This window comes from Gallinula chloropus (assembly GCF_964237585.1).
Source record: "Gallinula chloropus genome assembly, chromosome: 1".
Taxonomy (NCBI): domain Eukaryota; kingdom Metazoa; phylum Chordata; class Aves; order Gruiformes; family Rallidae; genus Gallinula; species Gallinula chloropus.
Window position 1 is genome coordinate 9,801,584 of NC_140085.1, and position 11,556 is coordinate 9,813,139.

General features: G+C 37.5%; 1 long non-coding RNA gene across 1 annotated transcript; it reads right to left on the reverse strand.

Annotated features, from left to right (window-relative positions):
* Positions 1–1,687: 1,687 nt before the first annotated feature.
* LOC311196008 lies at positions 1,688–6,488 on the reverse strand. The gene is made up of 3 exons (XR_014617550.1): positions 6,408–6,488; positions 4,392–4,507; positions 1,688–1,706 (listed from the first exon to the last, which is right to left on the reverse strand). It is a non-coding gene; the product is annotated as an uncharacterized lncRNA (long non-coding RNA).
* Positions 6,489–11,556: the final 5,068 nt, after the last annotated feature.

Sequence of the window (11,556 nt, forward strand, 5' to 3'; positions counted from 1 at the left end):
TCTGTCATTTTATTTGTAAATGACTTTCCCCTTATTTCAGGAGGACTGGCCATTGAATTAAGCTTCTACTGACCTGAGGTATTATGAGAAGAATGAGAACATATGACATGTCATTGCTGTATCTGCTGGGCAATACCCTCCTGCTTCCTAAAATGTTCAAGTCAAAGTCTCAGTGTTATTGTCCTGGTGGGTTATTTTATTCATTCTGCCTAGTCACTTCAAAGAGGGAATATATCATGGCTGTTTGCATAAAAAGGTTCCAGTTTCATAAACACATGGAAATATTTAAAATTAAATACTGTTTTAGATAGCTGGAGAAATACCAAGTCCTTGTTATGTATGCTTCTTGATTTCTGTGTGTGAACATGAATGTAAAGCAAACAAATATCTAAGCATTTGTATATAAGCTTTCCTCCAAGCTTCTTTAGAGACCATATGAAACCCACTATGTGTATTAAATTACGAACTATAACTTACTTCCCCATATCTGATCCAACATCTACAACTTTGCAGCGATTTAAGACAACTTGGATGAAGAAAAGCATGTCTTATTCATGTTAAAAAAAAAATCACTGTAGAAAATAATGTCCCTAACAGTCAAAGCCAGAAGAATACTTAGCTTATTGATAAGTATGATTCAAATTTTGGATCCTACTGCATCTTGGATCTTATAGAGACAAGAGAAATGTGTACTGGTTAGTAGACAACTTTTCAGCAGCTACAAGTCTCCTTTGTCTTAGTGAGAGAGAAGCCCATTAGGTTTCAGAATGCAGATGGCAGAGACCTTTCACTCACACCAATCACCTTAAAAGCTTTCTTTTACTAGCCACTTGGATACTTCCATTACATGAAAGGAAGTCAAAGTCTTTTGGGCTGTTCACATACTCCTTGTAGTTTCTTTTACATCTAGGGAATGCACAGTATTGTTTTTACTTTTGATTGGTTTTGCTTTTGTAACATCACAAAGTTTACTTGGGGATTTAGCTTGCAGTCACTGAAGTCTACTTGGATTACTACACTCTTCTTTGTAAGAAGTGACTCACCATGATTAATTCTTTGTCTGGCACATAGTATTGACAGTAGACTAAGTGGGATGAGAAAGCAAGATATTTAACAACCACCCACTGGCATCATAAAGGACTTCCAGGAATCTAGATCACAGTCTCTTTCTGATAGGCTCAACCATGAACCAGTCACAAGATTTACATATCAGGATTTGATATTAACTGGATGTCTGATCTATAGCTAGTCACCAAAGAAGCAGCCCATCAGGTATAGAATAAATAAATGCACCACTCCCAGTACTCTGTTTAAGTGCATGTTATACAGCCTGATGAACTTCAAATCGTTTATACAGTGGTTTTCATGTGAGTAAGGAATCTGTCCATAGTCTCTCTCTTCTGTTTTTAAAGAAATGGAACAAAAAAATCCAATATCTTCCTACCCAGATGAAATATTTGCATCCAGTCTCATTATCTCATGAATCCTCATAACTGCTGTAGCTACATTTAACACAAGTTGGTACGACTGGAGGACAAAAGTGTATATCATCTTTTATTAGTGCCTAAGGAAGGGTTTTGACACTTACCAAAGAAGGAATTCATATCCCACAGTCCAGTGGCTTTGTTCAGAGCGATGTGCTCTCTGGGTTTAACATGTAGTCTGTCCTGTCAACCCTTGATCCATTCAGGTCGTCTGCTGATGAACTGCAAGACAGGCAAAACTTTCAAAGCCAGGCAGATCCATAATGGTGATTGCAAACTGCCTTCAGGCTCCCTCTCCTGGACGTTTATGCCTCCATATGCTGAGGAACCTGCCGTGTTTTCTGCTCTCGCACAGCCATAGGTTGCTCAGGCCTTTAGAACGCATGCTTTCCTTGTGTGCCTTTCATGCTGTATCGTGGTGCGTGTAATTACACAGGTCTTTTAAAAGGCAAATTTGATATTTTTAATAAGCCCTTTGAATTCAATCCTTCAGGTGATTTTCTAGTTATTGGCTGTTTGTTCATTATTTTGAGTCCCTGTTTTAAAAATTATGACTGCTATGCACTTGCATTTCAATATTTCATTTAATAGTGAGGATTTTTTTTTCTTTCTCTTGTTCTATTAAACACACTCTAGAATATTACTTTGTTTCCCCACATGCAGGTGTTATGGGGGATATTTATATTTTAAAGGTATATTTATAGTCTGGTCATTGCAATTTCATATTCTCCTTCCCTTCCAAATGAAAAAAAAATATACATTTTTATTAATCATGAATGGTTTAAATTTGTCTATTTAATGCATCTCCCAGGAACTTGAAACACCTGTTGTGTGAGGCTATGCCTTAGAAGAATGGAGAGTTTATATATTAGATTTAGGTTTGTGGATTGAAATAAAGGTTTTCTTTATAGGAGTTCCACCTGGGAATGGCTGCTTTAGAATTCTATAAAAACAATGAGAAAATTTGTTTCTAGCCCCAACTACTTCAGAAAATAAAAGAAATTAACATGAAAATGTAACTTAAACAAAGTTGACAAAAAATTAAGTACCATGGGAGAATCACAAATTTTGCCCTGCCAACAACATTTTGAGACCTGCTGTTTTCCCTGTAGGTGTCCACATGGCTTTGATTTTCTCATGATTATAAAAAAAACATAAACATTGGCAAATGCAGTGAAGAAAGAGTGCTGACCCCACTGTGTGAACCAGCGCTTGATGCTGTCTGCCTTGGTAGTCTCAGTTTGACTATAAAGATGTACTCATTTGGTTTTAATTTGAGGAAGTTTTGTATTTCAATAAAATCAAAATGAAATTCCCTTTGTTCAGATTTGTGAATTGTGACAGTTGAGTTTTACTTAGACTTGCTGACAGTTGACTGTGGCTTTGTCATTGTTTGTTTTGGGGGGGGTTCCCCTTAATATTTAAAGGGACATATATATATAGCTTTGTTAAGAACATACAATCAAAAAATAAAGAAAAATTGAGAAAATCTATAGTACAATAAATCAACGCTTTGTAATTTTCTCTGTAGCTTGTACACAATGGGAGAATCAAATTTAAGGTCATTTTTGGGGCTGTAGGCAGCTAGTTGCACAAGACGAGGTGACAGATTTAGCCTTAGAAAACTTTGGCCTCCTGGTATTGTGGCTGCAGTTGCTATTTGGCTAAGTTGTGGTGTTGGCAGTGAGAACAGATTTATGCACATAAAGCTGCCATTCTATTAGGGCTTTTATAACACAAAGTACACTTCTCAAGTTGTACCTTGGTCTGAAAAGAGCTGAAAGAAAGAAGCAATTGAGTACCAAGAGAATGGTACCAGATGCTGGCCTTTTGACATCAACCAGTGGGCCATGGCTGAGCACTTCCTCAGCAAACCCTGCTTTCAACCACTTCAGCTACCTTAAGAAACCCTCATAATAAAAAACACTATCAAAACCAAAGAGTTTCATGAGCTTCATGTGGGGGGGGGGGGGGGGGGGGGGGGAAAGAAAACAAAAGAAAACAAGGAATTAAATAAACAAGAAGGTGATAAAATCTAAAGCATGCTGCTGTATTCCATTCCCAAGATAGATGTAGGTTTTTAAAGGACTGTTTCTTATATTACTAACACCAGTAAAATCAGTAATTAGACTTAACGGCAAGGCAGTGTGGAGACTTTAAAACTACTTTGATAACCAGAATATCCTCTATATGAAGCACTCAGGATGGGATTCAGGATCTCTGCCTTCACATCCCTGCATCTGCTGATCTTTTTCTGTGCATCCTGAAACAAATATATTAAGCTGTTCATATTTCAGTTCTCCCTCTGTAAAATGGGGATGACAATTTTTAAATGCTTCAGCCCTTTTATCTGTGCTTTCTGCTAGATTGTAGGGTCTTTGGGTCTGAGTGTGTTTTTTACATCTTCAAATTCTGCAAGGATGAGGTGAAAAACCCACTCATAAACACAGAGATATGTATCAGGAATCAACTCCTGTAGTTCCAATTAACTCCTTTGTGCTTTTACAGTACTTTTTACCCAAAAATCTCCAAGCCATTTACAAACAATGCAACCTCACTGTCATATAGTTCATTAAATATTATTGCATTTTTGTAGGTGGAAAAAAAGGGGGACATATAAAACCTATGACAAAAAAATCATCAGGCCATGGATTGTTGGGAGTGTCTGTCTTCTGTCCTAACAAAGAGACCACCCCTTCTCACTTGTACTGTGCCAAAATATTTGCAAAGTAATTGTATGAAGAGGGAGTAGGGATATGTCAAACTGTACATGATGCTCCCTTTCTAATGAAAAACACAGGCACATGTTGCTAAATTATTACAACACCAAGATGTGAATAACAGGAGTGATGAAATATATGGAAATCAGCTTCAATGGCAGGTTTCAAAGGTAGCAGTTGAGCTCACCTATCTGCAGTTTGGATACAGGGAGAGGTCATCTTCATTAATGTAGTAAAGGGTCCCTTCATGAGCTATGACAACTTTAGCCTTCAGAGTTAGCAGGATAAAGTGGAAATGGTCAGCTGTAGGGCAGAAAGAGAATGAAACCTAGGGCACACGTTTTATCCCTACTGGAAGTCCTCAATGCTACCTGCTTATCAGATGATAGACACAATATTCTGCTCACACCTACCTCATGACAGATTTAGCACTTTATTTTCCCCAGATATAAGATTAGATTAGCTCATTATATTTCTTTGTTATGCTATATATTCTTCATTACATATTCTTCATTATATTGTGCAGATGTATACCTTTGTTATATATTCTACATTATATTGCACAAAGTTTCTTCAGGGAAAGAAATGATGTCATGCTGAAAGCTGAAATCTTAAGACCTGGGTTAGGTTCCCATTTCTGCCATAGGCATCTTATGTCACTTAATTAAACCCTCTCAGTTTTTGTTCTTTTCTGCTTTGCATATTACATAATTCTTTAGAAAATGCTATAACTAGTCCAAGCTGAAAAATATTTCCTTCTGCTGAAAAGAACCCAGAACAACTCATAAGTATGTGCATGTTCATCTCTCCATATTTCTAAGCAATTAGTAGAAATAAACAGGCACATATGTGTATATGTCTGTTCGGGTTTATATACCTATAAATAGGGACCACTTCCTCCATTATAGAAATTCAGTCACCTTTCAGACAAAGAATGGTACATGTTTTCTGCTAGCAGTGTTTCTCAAGGATCTCTTGAAGAGAAAGTGAAGAATAGCTTCTCCAGTTGGGACTTCTTGGAGAATTTAAGCAAGCGTAATATAATTATATAAACTGGAAGTAAGCCAGGACACTGGGGTTAACACCCCTGCTCAAGTGAAAGGAGCCAGGGGACCATTCACAGCTATAAAAGTGGTCAAGAGCTGTGGTTTTAGGTTACACCCAAAATACAGGTGACTCAAGGACATTGCTAAATGCTTTCCATTGAGCACAAGCTCCAGTTTTGTAGAATGGCCTAGCATATTTTTAATAATTATGAATAGTTGAAGCAAATGTTTTCAATTGTTGCTATTTGTGAGACAGAAAGGTGAAGTTAAAGCCAGAAAGAAAAACAATATATTCAGTTCTCACCAGTATTCAATGAGTGAAACCATGGGGACCTCTCCCTGCTATTGAGAGAAGCATCAGGCTTGACTTTGATTTTATTATGTAGTTAGGTACCTAGCAAATAAAATATGAATCTTTCTATATGAACTTGCCGTGACAGATTCCTACATAATGAATATGTTTTCTGTGACTGTGTTCTACCTGAGTGTTTCCTAAACATACAAAACCTGATTGGGAAGAAAATGTTGTTATGTTAAAAGGCGGTTCAGTAAAATTCTGAGCGCTTAGAAGTTTCTATAAAATCTTTAGGAAGATTGCTTGTGCTGCTGAGCATTTTCATTAGCTTCCTTGTCTTTGTTCAGCTGAACTAAGACTGTTTGGAGTTCAGAAAGTACATGCCACAAAGAAAGTGTGCATGTGGACTTCATTTATTAGTCACCCTTAGATCACATCTAATGAGTTGCAGTAAATTAATTTAGAACAGTATTGGCATAATTTTTGATATAATTACCTAATCATTGCTTCAGGAAAGACAGGACTTCTAGTTTGCACACCACAGTGCAATGCTCTCAGTCACTGTCTCTTGTGATGTTTAGTGGCTGAAGGGTCTTTTCATCTATCCTGGTAAATTTGAGACACCTTAGGACCAGCAATGCAGGAACAGAGGGATATGATCCATAGATGTCCACATCTAGAAATCAGGACACTAAGCTGGGAAGGGATCTATTTTTGTGGGCAGGTCTGTTCCTCATTCCCTACCTTATTCTTTTCTTCAACCTAGTTGTGTAAAATGTAAAAATAATTTATCTGAACTCTTTAATCATATTTATTCCAATAGGAAGCTTTTACTTGATAACACAGTGTTTCTTGAACTGACCCAAGCTGGTTTGCTCTAAAGAGGTTGCAAAGTGCTTCTGCACTCCATTCCAGTGGCAGTGGCTCACATTAGACTGATGGCTGCAAGCTGGTGGGGACAGAAATACCTAGAGTGGGACAGGTAAAGGGAAAGTCAGATCATGAGTTGCAAGTCCAACTGTCCACAGACAGGTGCAGAGCCAATAATGCTGGTAGAGAACAAGAGAAACTATGTATTTTCGGAGAGGAGATGGCTGCCTGTGCAGAGCAGCGTGAGTCTTAGGAAAACATCAGCAAGTGATGGTTGTTTTCTGCTGATGTGAACTCTTGCATTTTGTTGCCTTTCCCTTCCTTCCCAGCCAGACACACTCAGCTTGGCGGCAGTTTGGCATGTACACCATAGAAACTTCTACAGCAAAAGCTTCTGAGTACAGCTGTTCTCAGCAGGCACACAGGTGTTTGTCTGTACTTTCTGTCTTGCCAACACTGGCATTGTTCTTTTTAAGGGTTGTTGGAATTTTTGGCAATCCAACTTGGATATTTTGCAGATACTGGGGGAGTGGAGCCCACCCAGGAAGAAGAAATGAAATCGTCTTTGTTTCTCACTAACTTCCTGGTCATTCCTAGCCTTTGAGGAGGAAGTCAAAGGGGACAGGTGAATCATTGCGAAAATGTTTCCATATTAGCTTGCATATTTTACTGTTTTGTAGCTTAGCCTGAAAGGCTTGGGCACAGCATCTGGCATTTAGTGAGGTCATGCCTTCTCTCTAGTGATACTGCTGGATTACTGAGGCACATGGAGGGCAAAAGGCTGTCCTCAAGGTCATCCAGTGACTCAGTGCCTCAATTCAAACTCAGTCCCAGCATCCGTTTGACTCTTGATTTTTTTGTTGTAACCATGAGACCCACACGAAATTAATTGGTGGGGAATTCAACGATGGTTGGATTAAGTAGGTCCTTTTATGTTTGTGACAATAGTATGTCAGTGTTTTCATGATGAATTGAGGAAATCTGGTTCACAGCATCAATCCTTACAGAGAATTCAGTCCTTATAGGATGAACAAGCTTTAGAAACTCAACCACACATACACAAACAAATGAGAGACAGTCTTTGGGCTATTCATTCATTCACTCAAAGACAAGTTTTCTTTGCTAATAGCTCTTGTGCTTCTGAGGCATTTTCTGCTGTGATCAAGGTCAGCATAACATGGCAGAAACTATTCTGGGGTAGGAAAGGGCACTGTCAGTGCTGTTTGGTAACTTTCTGATTTCTACATCTTGCTTTTTTGAAAAATAAAGGTCACATCAAATATATGTTTAAAGTCCTTGTTAAAATCTTGAAAATTTCACTATTAAATGATAGAGAACATGATGGCTCTTTTCAAAAAATAACCCAGTCTTTAAGGGAGAAAAAATAAAGTACTCACCTTGGGTTTATGTTTTATGTGTTACATTAAGATAACACACAGTTCTGGTAAAGTTTTTTCTGTTATTCCATCAAAAATTGATGTAATCCTGAAAAAAATTTACTAAAGAGAAGGAGTTAAAACTGGAATGTTGCTTTAGAAATGGAGCTTCTTGAATTCTATCTTTTAAGTTACTGGACCCTTGAGGAAACCAGGACTTTCAAACTAACCAAAATAATACATAAAATTTTAGATTTATCTTTTTATTATTTAGTAAAAGCTTTCAAATTGTTAGCATCGTAGCTGGATATAAACAGGAAAAGGTCTTGATGGAGATGGGAGCTCCTAAGAAGGTGGAGTAACATGAAGTCATGGGCCACATTTAGATCACCCAGCTCTCATAAAAGAGAATGTGACAGATTCATCCCATTATGTTAGGGTGATAGTAGCTTAAATTGAGAATATTTGCTGCTTCTGTAGGAGGGATGGGTAATCTTAGTCTTTGCTTGTTGCTACTAGTTATCATTTTTTGTTCTGTCTTTGCTGGGGCTTGGAAGCTGGGCTCTGTTCTAGATTAATACCAGGGTGTAAAATTCCCTCCTCCCCGCCCTGTAAACTATGAGAAATCTCACTGCTTTCTGTTCCTTCTGGAAATACTCCTTCTGTATGCCTTCCTTCACATGTTTTGAATCATATGGGCATTCAAACCTCTCCAAAAGTAAAACCTAACTCAGAGCAGATAGTTTTGAGGAGGAGGTAAGAGAAAAGTCACCCATGACAGGTGTCAGTCACATTGCCTGGTGCTATTTTGAGAGAGACTGGGTTACAGTAATGATAAGGCTGTCAAGAACCTAGGCAGTCTATAGCAAGGTTTCTAGGCCTTTGTATCTTGCTTTAATAGATATATTATTTTGATCATTTCTTTAAAATATTTTTTTTTCCACTGAAACAAGATCCTAAAATCCATTCTTATCCTCCTGCTTCTTAAATGGGCATGTGACTAGGTTTCGAAAAGTTAGGTTTCTAAAAAGTTAGGTTTCTAAACTTTGTATTCTTACGTTATCAAAACACACAGATACTTTTCCCTCTTTAGAGAAGTATTTTTAAGCAGTTTCTCATTCAAGTCTTTACTAGCTATTTTAAAATGCTTGGGAATGAAATAGTCTGCTTGCAACTAAGTGGCAGCACTTGTCCTGGAAATTAAATTCACATTGCTAAAGTCTTTATGGAAGACATGAACTGAGAGCATATAAATCATGGTCTCTCTCTATGTATAGTTCAAAACCAATCATTTCAAACGCTGCAAGTATTACAATAAGTTGTGCTGAAAAATAATGCACCATTTCATAAGGGCAGGTGGGATGACTGACAAAACTTTTACCTTGTGTAGCAAAAAAGTCTAGCTTTATGTGCACCTAAATAAAGAATGCACTTGATCAACTTCACTCGTAAACCTCTTGTTTAAAACTTCAAAGACATCACTTATAACAGCACTGAGATCAGATTCGCACAAGTTGCTCTTATTTTAAAAAAGGAGAAAGCCAACATCACATTTACGGTAATAAAAATAAATTTTCACAAAGAAAGACACAGAGTGGGACAATTTTTTTTTTCTGTCCTTATTTTGGCAAAACTGTCAATTAGTTCTGATATTTTAATAAATATGCTTTTATACCAGAAAATGCAAGCAGTCAAATAAGATTATAAAGATGACTGTTCTACTGAATGTATAAATGAATTATACTAATTTTTACCATTTCCATAAATGGTGTAGGAAAGATGGCTTTGTGAATGCAGCTCTTAGCAGCCATAACCAGATGGAAAGAAATCATAAGTTTGACTAACCCAAAATCCAGTGGTAGAAAATGGAAATTATTTGTTATGAACCTCATATTTAAGACTCTAAAAGAATCAACTCTTTTGTCAACGTAAATATATCTTGTTATGGTAGTTCTTTAGAGAGCATAATTAGTTTATACTTTTGAACTATAAGGTTCTATATTCTGTTTTTTATATACCCCTTATCTTCCATTGTTTTGTAAAAACGGGCTGCGATTTCAAGTCAAGAATACCTGAAGTCAGCTTCCACATGCTGTTCCCAATTGCTATTAGATAACTGTGTTCAACAGGAGAGTATTTGGCTTCTCACTGTACAGTACATAAATCTTATGCAATTGCTGTTTCAATTTTTCTCTTTCCTTTGAACTCTTGAATGGAGGGAAAGAATTTCTTAAAGAGTTCAGTAGGAATGTCCCATTACGAAACATCAATCATCAAATGCCCATTGTACATGGAAAGTGAGGTGACTGTAATAAAATTGACATAACTAAGCAAGCAGCATCTGACCTTTAGGAGCCAGAGCTTATGATCAGAAGACCCGGTCTTCCAAACCTTTAGGAGTTAAGAGTTATCATCTCCCCCAAAAAATACCTCAGTAAATGAAGTGCTACATATGAATGTACGTGATAAAGGAGGTGGAATAAATTCTTCCCTGACCCTTAGTAGGGGAGTGTTGACAGAACAGAGGTAGAGAGTGACTTTTGAAATGAAGGAAAAAAGGAATGTGTCTTTGGGTCTCGATGGGAGCAGCTGCTCCCCTTATCTTGCATCAGTGTTAAAGTAGTTGCTGTTCCTGCCATGTCAGCCGAGTCACAACACAGAATGCAATGCTGCCTGCAGTTGTTGCAAAGAAAAGACGCAATGGGTACCGTCAAAATGTTGTATTCACAATGTGAACATAAATCTTCCTTGTGCTTTGTCAACCTGTTTGCTTTTGTCTACACTCTGTTTTCCATGTAACATGCTGTCACTACCGTATTATTCTTTCCAAGCTTGCCAGTCCTTCAAGTATTTCCAGGGCTGGTTAGAGGAGGCAGAGCTACTGTGAGTTCTGACTCAGCAGCAGACTGCTGAATTCATGTCTTTCTATCACTCTATTTTTTTATTATTTGCTCCCTCCTGCTTTTCTGTTCTACTTGAGTCAACACAGCTGATGTAACTGATTAGTGCAAACCAAAACATGTGGTGTTTTAAATTTAAGAGTCCTCCAACCATCCTTTGAAGGGATTGTTCTTCCCATGCAGGTGCCACATACCTTTACAAAAGTCTGTGACCATAGAGCAGGGTGCAAGTGACTCTCTGTGCACATACTTCAGCAGGCATATGAGAGTTACAGGGTTATACCAGTCCCTTCCTAAAGCTTTTGTGTAAATTCTGAATATTGACCAAATGACAATTACAGGGATTTACAATGTAGTATTTCTAGAACCCATGAGAAACTTCTCTTCTCCCATTACAGAGGCCCCACTTAACTAACGCCTGGGTCAAATATGTAAGCTTTTAAACAGATAGAGCACTACAATAATATACAGTAGAGATAAACTGTGAGAGGACTATTGACAGAAAAGTACAGATTTTACAGAATTCTAGCATAGTCTTATGAAGAAAGGACACCCCCCCCCAAAAAAAAAAAAAAAAAAGAAAACAAACAAAAAAAACCCCAACCAAAGCCTGTCCCAAAACCTAGCCTGTTTTCAATGTGCGTATAACATTTATTACTTCCTTTAGGCTTTTCTGTTAGAAATACTTTTGGGATTTAGAATGATTTGACTACTGTTTCCTGGGGGTTAACAGCAGACATAGGTGGCAAGTAATATTCCCTTACTGCTCGTTGACTAATGAAATATTGTGGAGACACTGGAGTGGGGAGACAGTATCTAGTAATAGATAAAACTTTCTATTCTTCTGTTCTGCTGTTTGTATCTG